Genomic DNA, 15,288 nt, shown 5'->3' with positions numbered 1-15,288 from the left:
AAACACTCAATTCTTCCTTACTTCCTACCTTTAGAATACTTCAGCACCTTCTCTACTGATTGAGCCAATGGATGCAACAAATGAATCTGTGGTATCTGAATTTGTATTGATTGGACTTTCAAATGGAAGATGCATCGTTTTCTGTTTTGGTTCTTCTCTGTGTTCTACATGGGAATGATCCTGGGAAACTTCCTCATTGTGTCCACGGTAATTATTGACTCATTTACACACACCCATGTACTTCTTATTGGCCAACCTCTCTCTACTTGATCTAGGTCTGTCCTCTACCACAGTGCCCAAAATGATCTCTGATCTTTTCACTGACTGCAACATCATTTCATTTCCAAAATCCATGATACAGATATTTTTTATTCTCATTATGGGTGGAGGTAGGATGGTGCTGCTCATAGCCATGGCATATGACCGGTACACTGCAATCTGTAAGCCTCTCCACTACCTGACCATCATGAGCCCCAAAATGTGTGTTTCCTTTTGTAGTGGCTGCCTGGATAGTGGGGATAATCCATGCTGTCTCTCAGTTTGTTTTTGTCATAAATTTGCCCTTTCGTGGCCCTAATGAAGTAGATAATTTTTACTGTGATTTTCCTCGGGTCATGAAACTTGCTTGTGTAGACACTTACAAGCTAGAGTTTGTAATCATCGCTAACAGTGGGTTTGTATCCATGGCTACCTTCTCCTCTAATGATATCCTATATCTTCACTTTGGTCACTGTCCAGGAACGTTCTTCAGGGGACTTGTCCAAAGCATTTGTCACATTCTCAGCTCACATCACTGTAGTGATTTTGTTTTTTATGCCATGTATGTTTCTCTATGTGTGGCCCTTCCCTACAACATCACTGGATAAGTACTTGTTCATTGTTGACTTTGCTATCACCCCCGTCTTGAATCCTGCCATCTACACATTATGAAACAAAGACATGAGAGTGGCCATGAGAAGACTGGGCAAACGGATTGTGGGTCCTAGTGGGATCTCATAATGAATGGAGCAGATCTAGATACAACACGCTTCGGGCTCACCAAGAACACTGCTAGTCATGTGACTGTCATCATTACTATGGTAAGAACTACTATTTGGAGAAATAGTTGAACAAAGTTCTACCTGTAGCAATTGATTGTTGAGTCAGAGGTGACTTTATTTTGCTAAGCACAGAGAATAAATTGACTTCACCTATTTCCATTATGAAGAGTGATGACAATAGAAAACTGAGCTGATTTGTAAGAATAAACTTAACATTCAGATATTTTCTGGGTGACATTTTTGGGACCTGATAATTGTTTTAATTCTAAATTATAAATGAATACCTCAAAAATGATAAATATATCTCATAGTAAACTTATGGATTTAGTAGATAAAATGTGACTTTGAGTAAATCAAAATCAATAAATTATATTTTGTAATTCCTATTTCAATTTTAGTTTAACTTAGAAAAGAACAAAATCAACTATGTTACTTACATTGAGCCCCAAACACAAACTTGACTTTATCAGCATAGGATGATATTTTAGTTTTGCGTTTAGATTTGAGTGATTATAAGTAGAGAGAGAATTTCCTTAACACTATCAATACTTAAGATAAATACAAACCAGGGCTTTTTGCATTTTGTCTGCCTTTGTATTATTCTAAAAATGTGGTCTTTCCATTATTCAATCACCTGGTTTATTTAAAAAAAAAAAACACATAGGAAGTATAGCTGTTCCAAAGGAAAATAATGTATTTAGAGGCCTTGGATTCCTTGAATATGGTTTCTTGGCCAGATAAAACATCCCCCCAAGAGTTTATGTATCTGAGTTTGATAGTCTTCGATAAATGTCAAGCCAAAAATGGTAAGGCATATTCAGTTTGAGTGTTTCTACATTTGTAATAAATCCTTTATTAAAGTTACATGTAACATTTTTGCTTATTTGTTTCTACTGCTCTCAAAATATGCTTAATTAAGGAAACTAATGTCTATATTTTTTGTCCAGTGTATCCCTAGGAAACTTTCCAATAACATCTCTACTTCCTCCATGTAAATTAATCATTAATATGTCTTTTAATGTGGGGCGCCTGGGTGGCTCAGTCAGTTAAGCATCTGCCTTCAGCTCAGGTCATGATCCCAGGGTCCTGGATCCAGCCCTGCATCTGGCTCTCCGCTCAGCGGGAAGCTTGCTTCTCCTTCTCCCTCTGCCTGCTGCTCCCCCTGCTTGTGCATGTGCTTGCATGCTCTCTCTCTTTCCTTCTGTCAAATAAAAATAAATAAAATCTTTTAAAAAAAACTTCTTTTAATGTTTTGGTATTTATCTGGATGGGAAGTTCTTCTTTACTTGATCATTGCTAACCACTCCCTCTTTCAAATATCTCACTGGGCTTCTGAGAAACTAGTCTCCCGCTTTTCCTCCTACTCTTTGGGAATTCCTTCCCAGTAGCAGTTTGCTGAGGTTCTCTCAGTCAGCTCCATCACCAAACTCAGTGTTCCTCAGAATTGCACTTTGGTCTTTTCTCACTCCATATTCTCTCCCTAAGGGACATCCATTCCCTAGGATTTAATTACAATCTCAGCTAAGGGCTTTTATCGTTAAGCCGGGCTGTTATTTTTTTGAGTTCCTACTTCATAAATATAACTAACTACCTACTGACTTGATGATTCTAGGGCATCTCCCACTCAGCAGATCTGAAACTAAACTCATCTCATCCTTGAAACTGCTACTCTTTCAGGTCCCTAGTCACAATAAGTAGCACCAATATTTACCCAGTTCCTCAATGTAAAGTCTAGGAGTAATAATGGACTCCTCCTTTCCCAAATCCCTAATATTCATTAAATCTGCAAATGCCATTAATTCCAGCTTCTAAACAATTCTTAAATATGTCCCCTTGTTCTCTTCCAAATATCACCATTCCTGTCTAAGACTTCATATGTCATTTTTCAAGTAGAATATTAAGTCACCTATATGTCTTCCAACTTCAAATCTTGTTTGCCTTCTCATTATCTATATTCAGAATGAGAGTTTTTTTTTTTTTTTTAGAGAGTGGATGTGCACACATATGCACGGGGGGGAGGGGAAGAGGGAGAGAAAAAGAGAGAGATTCTCAAGCAGGCTCCACACTCAGCTCAGAGCCCAATGTGGGGCTTGATCACATGACCCTGAGATCGTGACCTGAGCCAAACTCAAGAGTCCAACACTTAATCGAATAAACTACCCAGGCATCCCAGATTTTTTGAAATATAAATCTAAGCATGTGATCCTTCTACTTAAGACCCTTCACATGCTTGCCACTACTGTTAAATTAAAATACAAAACTACTTTTCAAGATTTATCAGGCCATCCAAGACCTGGCCCTCATCCTCCCCTCCAGCCTCACATGACAACATGCTTTTGGGAATTCATTCTTTGAAAGAATGACTGGCCAATTATTCTGTCTGAAACATTTGTCCTTTATGCTTTGCCTATTAACATTTATTCATTCTTTAAATTTCTGTTTCAACATTATTTTATCAGGAAACACTTCCCAGAACCTGAGTCCAGGAGAGCTCCTTCCATTGTATATTATTATAGCACTCCCCAGTATCACTTCTGTAACATTAGCCATACTCATAATTTCTTATCTGTTGTATGTCTTCCTCATTACATTTTAAATTCCATGTGAGGAGGGGCTGTGTCGACGTCTACTGCTATCACATCAGTACAACAGTATATAAAATCTTTGATGGATATTTATCATTAAATAAATGAACAAAACCAACAGAGTTTAAAAACAGTAGTGTTGAATAATTTATTGCTTAGTATCTGGGCTTTCTTTTTTCTTAACTTTTATTTTATACATATTTTTAAGATTTATTTATTTTAGAGAGAGAGAGAGAGAGGGTGAGCCGGTGGTGGGGGGTGGGGGGGTGGCAGAGGGAGAGGAAGAGACTCCTCAAGCGGACTTCCTGTTGAGCACGGAGCCCAACACAGGGCTCCACCCCAGGATCCATGAGATCATGACGTGAGCTGAAATCAAGAGTCAGCCACTTAACTGACTGAGCCATGCAGACGCCCCTCTTAACTTTTGTTTTAGATAATTATAGATTCGCATCAAGCTGCAACAAATAACACAGAGATTCTATGTACCCTTTATCCACTTTCCCCCATGGGAGAGCCTGTAAACGTATAGTTCAGTATTACAACCAGGGTATCAATGTTAATACAGTCAAGATGCAGAACATTTGTATCAGCACAAAGTTACCTTCTGCTGCCCTTTTGTACCCACACCCACTTCATCCCGCCCCTCCCTTCCCTGATCCCTGGGAACTGCTAACCTGGTCCCCATTTTTATCATCTTGTCATTTCAAGAATGTTATATATATAGAATAATAGAGTAACGTTTGGGAATTGGCTTTTTTTCTCTTGGCATAATTCCCTTGGAGATTCTTTTCACCTGCTGAAGGACAACTGGATTGTTTCCAGTTTGGGGCTACCATGAGAAAAGTAGCTATAAACATTTGAGTACATGTTTTTGTATGAACGTACATTTTCATTTCTCTGGAATAAATACCCAGTAGTAAAATTGCGAGATCATATCAAACTTGTAGTTTCTGTTTTTTAAGAAACTGCCAAATTGTTTCCCAGAATGGCTGTAACACTTTACCCTCCTACCAGCTATGCAAGACTGACCCAATTTCACTGTATCCTCACCACCACATGGTGTCGTCACTATTTTTTTTTTTTTAATTTAGCTATTCTGATAGGTGGGAAGAGATCTCTCATTGTGGCTTTACTCTTCATTTCGCTTACAACTAATGAGGTTGAACATCTTTTTGTGTGCTTATTTGTCATCTGTACATCCTCTTCAGGGAAAAATATCTCTTCACGTCTTTTATACATTTCCTAATTGGATTGTTTTAAGTGCTGTGTTCTGGGAATTCTTTATATATTCTGAATACTAGTCCTTTGTCAGATACATGTTTTGCAAAATGTTCTTCCTCTATGTAATTTGTCTCTTCATCTTTCAAATGGTTTTTCCCAGAGGAAAAGTTTTTAATTTTGATGAAGTCCAATTTCTCATTTCAGTGTTGACATCTACTAACTGTTTTTTCATTTAGTTTGAAATCTTTCCAGTTATTGCTCTGACAAATGATTTTTTCATTGCAATTAGGACACTTGCATGTTATGAGATTCTGAATCGTATTTAAATCTTCTGTTTTAACTTGTTGTTAGTGATACCACTCTGGCGGGGGGTGGGGTGGGGAGCACAGTCTCACCAATACCAGTGAAGGTAGAAGTCCAGGGGTACACTTGTTACAGACAGCTGGAACTGGGAGTTCCAGGGCCCCACACAGTCCCCACTGACCCTGCCATGGAGGTGGCCTCACTATCACTGGCCAATAGTGGAAGTCTCAACTCTCTATTAGAATCTCCCCAGACACAACCTCGCAGGGAGAGGAGAAGTGCCTCAATACTGCTGAGTGGGGATAGAAGTCCAGGCTCTCATATGGTCTCCAATAATACCATGGGGGTAGTTTGGGGGCCTTCTTACAAGATGGCAGGGATGAAAGCCCCAGCCTCCTTACCAGCCTTCTCTGACACCAGCCTGCTGAAGGGAAGATAGAGGGTGCCCTGTTACAGCCCTGTGAGGGTAGCAGTCTAGATGCCCACTGGATCTTTGCTGGTGTTGGTAAACATGGGGCCACAGCTTGTTCTGTGCTATTTGGCTGGAGTAGAACAGTTATTGTCTCAAACTTTCCTATCTTGCTACGTTTCCCTTCTCCTGGACCCTGGTTTAGTGAGAACAGGCTTTTATTGGAACTTTTAAAAAACTCTGTCCACCAGCACTTCCTGTTTTCCTCCTTCTTCAACTCTGAGGGAGTGTGTAGTAGGGGAGAGGGGGGCTTGCCTTAGAGAGGAGAAACAACTGCTTTCCAGCTGCTCACTGTGGTCCATTGTCCCTTGTTCATTAGGCCTTACACTGGAGGTCCACTATTGGGACTTCCTCCTGGGAGATGTGGGACTGTGTCTGCTTGCTCTCACCATCTGCCTCTGTGCTGTCAGCCAGCAGGACCTGCACCTGGTACTGTAGCATGTAGCCAGCTGTGCATAAAGTGCTCCAGCTCCTCCATCTCCTGGGAGGAGGAGGCTGATACTGCAGAGGTGTTCCTCATCCCTCCAGCTCAGTGACCTGGGTTGCGGTCATGTTCCTGCTCAGGCTGCTCTTAGCCCCAGTCCAGCAGTGGCGGAAGGTGGTTGGAAAGGGGAAGGGGAGAGAAGGCCCCAGAAAGCCACCTCCTGCCCCAAATTCCCTCCCCACTGCCCTATGGGCTTCCTTTTTATATTTGCTTAGTCATAGGATTAAAGTACCTAATCCCCTTTTCTTTCCTTTTTCTCAATTGATTTTCTGAATTTGTTTGTCAATTCTCTGCAGTGAAATCTACTGGCAAGTTTCTTTTTGCTGGCTTCAGCCAGTTTAAATCTTGAGCGAACTTTAGCTGGGGCAGCCTGTAAATCAGTGGACTCGATCCTCTCTGATACTTTTAGTTCTCATAAGCTCTACATTAACATCCCCTACTCTTCTGTTAGCTCAGCAGCCTTCTCCACTGCCAAGCAAACCCAAGATCCATGCCCCAAGGGATTGCTCTCAAATCAGTGTGCTCTATGCCTGGCTGGAGAATTTCCTAGGGCTTTATTTCTGCCTAGATTCTCCCTCATTCACCTTAATATGCTATTCTGTCTGGTATCCAGTTGGCCATTTAGGACACAGGCATCTCAGGACAGAAGTACACTGACACGATAAAATGATTAATGGGGCTGTGGAGTGTTCACTGCATTGCAGTAGCCAGTGGGGCAGGGAGGCAACAAGAGAAATTTTCCTCTAATCTTAGAGTAGTTGTGCTTCTTCCAAACAACTAAATTATTTTACTTCATCATATATATACCGATTCATGTCACTGACCATGCATTCTTATTTCTTTTTAAATATTTCTGCACACATTATTCTTCAGTTTGTATCCTTATACATTTTGGAATGTCAATATTTTTCAAAAATTAATTTGACACTAGCCATTATTCTGCAGCTATTCTAGAGAATTATGATTTTCCATTTTCTCAACAAGAAAAAATAAAATACAACTCTAAACAAACACAACTCAAACAAAAATAGAGCCTTGACACTTGGGACTCCATGATAGACTAGAGATCAGATTCTTTGTATCTACATATCAAATATAGATCAGCCTTACTTCTTTACAGAAATACACTAGGCTTGTTTCAATACCTTGTCATAGGTCTTATGAATGAGTATCTCCCTCAGGTAAATATCCTCTTCTTACAAACACTCCAAATAACCTCCTATATTTTCCTCTTTTGTGTTTGCATCTGTTTTCCACTGATCTCTTCAGAAATTGATCCTATAATGTACAAATTTTAGTTCTATCCAGTCAACTCAGGAAAAATAAAGGTTAAATACATTCAAGAAGACTTTATCTTCAACACTCCAAAGTTTGGGACTGCAAGTAAACCTACAAAGGTAAACATTGGCTATAATTGATAACATGAAAGTGATCTATTTATTCCCCTACTGTCAGTTGTAAGAATTATATTTACCTATCAGGGATTTTACATCTATTTCAAGTATGGTACTACAAGTTTAAGTATGTCTGTCCACTCAGGATATGTTTTTATACCCTCATCCCCTCATCTCAGTGCTTCTAAGCACTTCATCCCAAAGATCATGCAACTATATAGGGATATTTCTACACAAACCAACATATTGCCTCAAAATCTTCTCTCTTCCCCTCTGTTGCATTACCAGGCAATTTCTTTTTCATTATTTCTCTCATGGGGAAACCAATGTGACTCAAAGTTTAGTCCCCCAAGAAAAACTAATAATGGGCTCGGTATTGGCCTTCTCTGAGACAACAGTAGGTCACTCTCTTGTGTATCTAATTAGCTTATTTCCCATTTTGAAGAATCATATATAGCTTTGACATTGAGGGAAGATTATGTATAGAAAGTAAGACTGAGCTCTCTGAATTTCTATTCTTCCAAAAATGTAAATCCTGTAGCTCAACAGGCAGGAGGAAAAATGCTTTTTAATTGTGAAACTGCACCTATCATGGTTGTGTCCCTCTCTCTCTCCCTTAATTCTGCTTCAGCATCTGTTTCTCTGTAAGATATTAGTGTCAGAAATATTCTCCTTTTGAAATATTTTTGTCCTTTTACTCTACACCATCACTCTCTTACTCTCAAATTTCAACCATTGCATTGCATTGTCTTATCAAATAAATTCTACACACTGACACATAGACACACACACACACACACACACACACACACACACACACACACTTTGATATGTTCAATTTGTCCCCTTAATGTGAAGATTTTTCAAGACTCATGTGTTTCTGATTTTTGTGCTCTCCAACTCATTTTAAACTTTTTTTTTTCACTGTGAAACAGACATCTGGCCTCAGCTATTCCTACCCTATTTGAGAACCAAATTCTGTTTTAAACAAAAGGAAGGAAGTCTCAATCCTCCACCTCCAGGATTCTAGTGTGGTTCCCTCTCCTTCAGTATTACTTTCCTCCACATTTGAAGGAACCAGCCAATGCCTAATCTGAGAGGCTATTCTCAGAGTCAGAAAGCTTCTGGCCCCAATCCAGGGGATAGTACAGAGGAGCTGGTAGCTATAAGCTCTGAGATGGAACGGTTCAAGGACTAACCAGATTATGTGAAGAAACAGGAAAGGGGGTTAGCAAGAGAAATCCCCAATGGCAAAAAAAAAGTCTTTCAGGAAGGGTAGCAAATTTTATTTTAAATGAATAAAAACTGAGGGTTGACAGACCACTTCCAATTAGGTTACAGTGACCCTTTCAAATATAAATACTTCTAGCCTCTTCATGACTCTTTCTAATAAGCGGGTATAGAGCACTATTGAGGAAGACCATTGGACTGGAACTTAGGCTGATTCTAGTTCTGGCCCTGTGAATGTATTCCTGTGAAACTCTGGCCAGCCATTTACCCTCACGGGGTTGGCCCTCTACCTGTAGAATGAAGTGACTGAATAGGTTCTCTCAAAGTTCTTTCCCACTTCTATACAAATCTATAATTCTGATCATCTTATTTGTTTAATATGTATCTATATTTCTTATTTAATGATGGGTCTTCCCAGGCCCTGAATGACTGGAAAAGTTTACATCTCCAAGAGGAAGGATAGCAAAATCTATGGGGACTTAACTTCTGCCAAACTCCTGAGAGCTTCACAAAGTCACCAGGGTTTTCTAAAAAGGCAGAGAAACCAAGCGCATGGTCTTTTTCTCTCTCAGATCATGAGGATTTCCTCATCAGTGACACATGCTAATTCCAGATGTTTGTAAGAAAAAGAGCAGACATTTCTTCACTCATTTAAATACTCACGTTTTATGTATATATAACTGGACTATACCAGGAAATACACGTTTGTGGAGAAGACATTATTAAATCAATTTCTGTACATATTTGTGAGGGCTACTGTTTTGTTTCTTCTATGAACAATTTAGTACCTATTTCTAGGAAATTCATTCATCACATATTTCCTGGGCTTTTTCTATGTGCCAGCTGCTGTTTTAAAAGGCAGGTGATATAGTGTTAGACAAAGCAGAAAGGGTGCCTATATAAAAATCTTTAATTTTGTATTATGAAAATCTATGAATATTTGAATGAGGGTAAGCCAAATAGTGCCTGAAGGCTAAACGGATGCTTTTGGTTACTTCCTAAATTTTTTAGAGGTGATTCACCTGCCAGTTCACTGAGGCATCGTGTTCAACCACTCTATTCTACCAAACCCCACTGCCACACCCATGATTCACGTGCTTAAAGTCCTGTCTTCATCTCAGTGGTTATTTTCCCTACAGCCTTACTATTACTTTCCATCCTTCCAGTCAAAATATACCTAAAGCAGTGAATGGAAACCCAAGTAAAGTTCTCACCCAGGTGTTTGTAATGTATCGATGTGTGTTGATTTAATCTATGACAGGCACCTAAGCAAAGATGTGCAATGTTCTACCAATGCCTTTTTTTGATCATCGTTTTATCCTCCCTATTTGACCTTTAGGAATTTATTTCTTCTCTTCACCCTCCTTTTATTTTCTTACACTCCTTCCCATTGATCTTCATTCTTCCCCTTTCTTTATGTGTTCCTTCCTGCCTGTCCTTTACACATGCTACTGACTCTGACTCCACCACATTGAATACACTCAGTTCCATATTTTCCATTGTGATTGTCCACAGTATAATAATTAAAGTTCATAAACGGATTATATTATATGCTGTAAATGGAAGTTTAGAGACTTTAGGATTATAGGTTTATGTAGTGTGGGATTTTTCTGTTTACAAAAATTATCACTCAAACTTCAATGCCGACACCATTTCAGCAGTACAAACCTAACAGTAATACATACACATAAAAAACAGACTTCAAATGTGTATTAACTGTTATTATGTTAACTGTTATTATTCTATTCTCATTTCTAATTGTTTATTTTATTATTCTTGATTATATTTTCAAAAGGTTATCTATTTTTTGTTTCTTTTTAACTTTTTTCTATGCTCATATACACTCTTCCAATTTTCTAGGAGTCAATATGTATTATTTTTGGTTTTAATTTTTATTGTTCTATTTAACTTGATATCCTTGAGTTTAATTTTTGCATCCTTTTCTAACTTCGTAAGTTGACTCATTACCCCATGTACTTGAATAAATAAGAGCAATTTAAAGCAATAGAAGGCCTCTGCATGCATCTTTGCTCATACCACCAAACCCATGCTCTGGGCTCCCATTATTTTGTAACTAATTTACTATCAATTAAATAAAGGATCGGTCAATAACCAATTTAAATTATCAACATTTAACACATTGTGTGAAGAATTCCTCAAAGTTAATTCCTTCTCTCATTTCTTTCAGGTCACTTTAGAGTCTTCCCTTCCTTATGATTCAATGGACCAAGGAAATGGCTCTGTGGCAACTGAGTTTGTGTTACCGGGACTCGCACAATCCTTGGGAATGCAGGTTTTCCTTATTCTTTTCTTCTCTTTGTTCTATGTGGGAATTATCTTGGGAAACCTCTTCATTATGTTAACAGTGATTTTTGATTCTCACTTACACTCCTCCATGTATATCCTGCTGGCCAACCTATCACTCATTGACCTGGGCCTTTCATCCACCACAGTTCCTAGGATGATCTCTGATCTTTTCAGTGGTTGCAAAATCATTTCCTTCCATAACTGCATGATACAAATGTTCTTTATTCCTGTCATGGGAGGAGTTGAGATGGTACTGCTCATAGCCATGGCATAGGACAGGTACACAGCCATTTGCAAGCCTCCCCACTATCTAACTACAATGAATCCCAAAATGTGCATGCTTTTCATAGTGGCTGCTTGGATCACTGGGGTGATTCATGCTGTGTCTGTTTGTTTTTGTCATCAATTCACCGTTCTATGGCCCTAATAATGTGGGGAGCTTTTACTGTGATTTTCCTAGGGTTATTAAACTTGCATGCATGGACACTTACAGACTAGAATTTGTGGTCACTGCCAACAGTGGCTTCATATCTATGGGCACCTTCTTTTTCTTATTTGTATCATACATCTTTATTCTGATCACTGTCAGACAACATTTTTCAAAAGATTTATCCAGAGCATTCGTCACTCTGTCTGCTCACATCACTATAGTGGTTTTGTTCTTCACTCCGTGCATGTTTCTCTATGTGTGGCCTTTCCCTACCAAGTCAATGGATAAATTTTTTGCCATTGTGGACTTTGTCATCACTCCTGTATTAAATCCTGCCATCTATACTTTAAGGAACAGAGATATGAAGGTGGCAATGAGAAGGCTGAGTTGACAAGTTGTAAGTTCTAGGGAGATGCCATAGCAGATTTCACTGGTAAGAGCACAAGATGAGTGCCGTGGAGCATCAGGACCCTTGTGATCACCATGAACATTATGGATTATGTACAATTCATTATCACCTTTAAAAAACTGAGAACTCTACATAAAAGAGGTACTGAATTAAAGAAATTCACTTTCAAATAGAGCTGCAGTATTTCTGTTAAGTATGAAAGATAAAGTGTTATATATTCCTACTGACCTATAAAATTAAATTGCAATTTCATCAATGACCACACTCAATTTTCATGTAATTGTTTTATATCTCCATGTAAATACATACATGTACATATGATAGAGCTTTATTTATCAGTACCTTCATACTGATTATAAGCATCACTAGGAATCAATTAATATTTCTTATGGAAATTATGTGGATCCAATGGATAAAGTATGAGTTTATACAAACCAGCAGCCATTAAAAATCAAGAAATATTTCTCATCCTAATTATAGTTTAAGTTAGATAAATAGGCAGGGAACACTATGCTACAACTCTTAAGAATTGTTTTCAGTCTTTGATTGTCAATGTTTATTTTAGAAATAGATTCTACTGTTTTGCCTTATGCAAAATTTCTCTATATTCCATTTTTTTTCAACAGCAAATTTCTGTTGTCCTTGCAGTCTTCCTCAAAGCATTTCTTGATTCACCCTAAAAGAGTATCTACAATTATAAAAGTATTTCCAGGATCTTATTACCTAAAAAAAGGTACCCAACTCAGATCTCACCTTATTTAATGTACCTGTATATAAGCCAGGGTGCTTAGGACAAAGAAAATGATTGACATATTTACTTTACTTTACTTTTCCAAGTAGAACTTGAGAAGTCTGATGGGTCAAAGAGCACAACTGAGAAATCACTTGGAATGTATCCCTATGACTGATTTAAGAAACATTAATTGTGGTGACTCAGCTCAGTTGTAACTGCTGCACTGTAATTAAAGCTGCTCAATAAAATGGTAAATAATATATGAGACTTTCTTACTATTGGTCAAGGTATTTTTTTCCCTATATTTTATCCAAAAGTGATCATAAATGCTATAAGATATCTTCTTTGTATAATATCTAAAGCATTATTATTGTCTCCTGAATCCATCTGGATTTTAACCTCAGAACATTATCTTACTGGTTTCACTATGATTCTTTTAAAAACTCACCTTTAACAGAGAGGGGAGCCTGGGTGTCTCAATTGGTTAAGCTTCTGCCTTCAGCTCAGGTTATGATCCCAGAGTCCTGGAATCTAACCCCAGAGACCCATGTCAGGCTCCCTGCTCAGCGGGGAACTTGCTTCTCCCTCTGTCCCTCCCCCAGATTGTGCTTTCTCTCTCTCTTCAAATATATAAATTAAATTTTAAAAAGTCTCCTTTAACAGAGAAAGACAAGAACCATATGATTTCACTGATAGGTGACATCTCAAACACAAAATACGAATACAAAACAAACAGACTCTTATACAGAGAAAAAAAACTGGTGGTTGCCACATGGTAGATTGGGGGGGGAGAGAAATAGATAAAGGGGATTCAGAGGTACAAACATCCAGTTATAATATAAATAAATCACAGAGATGAAAAGTACAGCATATGGAATAAAGTCAATAACATTGTAATAGTGTTCTATGGTGACATATGGTGACTAAACTTAGTTGTACTGAGCACTGAGTAGTGTACAGAATTGTCAAATCAATGTGTTATACACTGAAAGGAACGACACATTGTATTCAATTATACTTCGATATAAAGAGAATTAAGGGAAATATAAGGGAAAAAAGTTTCATTTGCACAGAAAAAAAATCATCTTTAGATTCAGTGAGGTACTAGAAATACCTAAGGAAGCCAAGAAATTGTGACAACAACCCCTGACTCAATAAGATTCTGTGTGTATCCTCAAGGGAAAACCTGTGAGACTATATGACTTAGTCTCAGTACTCAAACTTCAGCCTGGCTATTTCCAGATCTCCTCACCTGCCTCTGGTCACTCATAAATGCTTTTAACCAAGTGACTTACTAAGGAAGACCAATCAGACACACTTTACTCTCTTAGAAATTTTCTGCTTCAAGACAAAGTGCAAAAAGGAAAATCTGTACTCTTCCATCCTTTGAAAATTGCTGTAGTCTCTTCCACATATGAAGGAGGTAGGTGGAATGATGAAAGTGAAGTATATTAGCAGAACTAAACAAAATGTAGCATTTTATTAATAAAGAGATGCTTTATTAGTAAGAACCCATTTGGCGGAATTCAATTGCGTGTACATCTTCAAGAAAAATGGAAGGATCCAGAGGTCAATTCAAATACTTAGAAAGTGTGAATATTAACAAGGATTGCCCTTTACAACTAAGTATATGTTATACAAGTGTTCTAAGTGTTGAGTCCTTCTGAATCTTCAAGGCTAATTTCTTCTTTCCTTTCTATTTCAGGATCCTTTTTCCATATACCCAGATGCCATGTTCTCTCACCCACCTCTTTCCCTCCTTCCTGCAATTCCAATATAATCTGGTTTTGGACACTTCTTTCACAGAAAGGTTCAAATCATACTCCTAGAGTTGTGGAATTTTGTCTTTGAGAGCTTTTGATCCAATGAGCTCATTTGTAAACAGGCAAACTAAGGCTTGTAGATTCTGAATGACATGCCAAAATCACACTGTAAATTTGTACTAAAATCCCCAAGTCTCCTGACTTTAATCTCGGTGAATCTTATGAAGACTTTAGGTAGTTTTCTTTAAAGAGGGGTAAAAGATATTTAGGACAAACATGACACCCTAAATGTTGAATTTTCACTTTAATCTAGTACATAGGGAAAGATTTTCTTGTTCATTTGTAGCTGGCTCTAAATCAATGTTACAGCCAATGTGTAAGATTCTGGAGAACTTCTTCAATAACCTTATGTTCAACTTAGAATCAATAGAATTCTTCTAAAACTGCTTGAACCATTTTTGAAGAATCAGATACGAGCTTTGAGAGGATTACAGTGGTGAAGGGTCCCCTGTAACTGAGAATCCAACATCATCACTCACTCCTCAGTAGTGTACACTCAGGAAATGAGATGTCTTAACTAAGTGAGCAAGAAATTCCTTTTGTTGAAGAGAAGCATATCTGAATTCTTACTTGTTACCATGGTATAAAGTCATTTGCTGCAAAAGAGAAACCACTGGTCAGCTATCACCCTTGGTATATTTCTTATGGAGATGTGAGTATTGAGTTTGTCCTCTCAGTGAAATGAAATGGTTGCACATAAATAAATACTGAAGTTCCATTCTCTGAGTTGCATACTTTGATTCTTATGAACCATCCTAGACAATCAGTCACATCAGAAATGATCTCACAACAGGAATCCCATCCTCTCTATTGTCAATGATTACTATGATTGTATTTATTACCTTGCTAAACAGAAGGTA

At 38.1% G+C, this 15,288-nt stretch overlaps 2 pseudogenes; both read left to right on the top strand.

The window, feature by feature from the left end:
* The first annotated feature begins 67 nt into the window (after nt 1-67).
* On the top strand, nt 68-1,062 carry LOC123803916 (olfactory receptor 4F6-like; annotated as a pseudogene).
* Nucleotides 1,063-10,947: 9,885 nt separating this feature from the next.
* On the top strand, nt 10,948-11,884 carry LOC123786331 (olfactory receptor 4F6-like; annotated as a pseudogene).
* The last annotated feature ends 3,404 nt before the right edge of the window (nt 11,885-15,288 follow it).

This window comes from Ursus americanus, chromosome 34 (genome assembly GCF_024610735.1).
Source record: "Ursus americanus isolate L20-20 chromosome 34, mUrsAme1.1.p, whole genome shotgun sequence".
Lineage (NCBI taxonomy): Eukaryota > Metazoa > Chordata > Mammalia > Carnivora > Ursidae > Ursus > Ursus americanus.
Note: the sequence above shows the minus strand (reverse complement) of the source record. Positions and strands in the feature narration are given on the sequence as shown.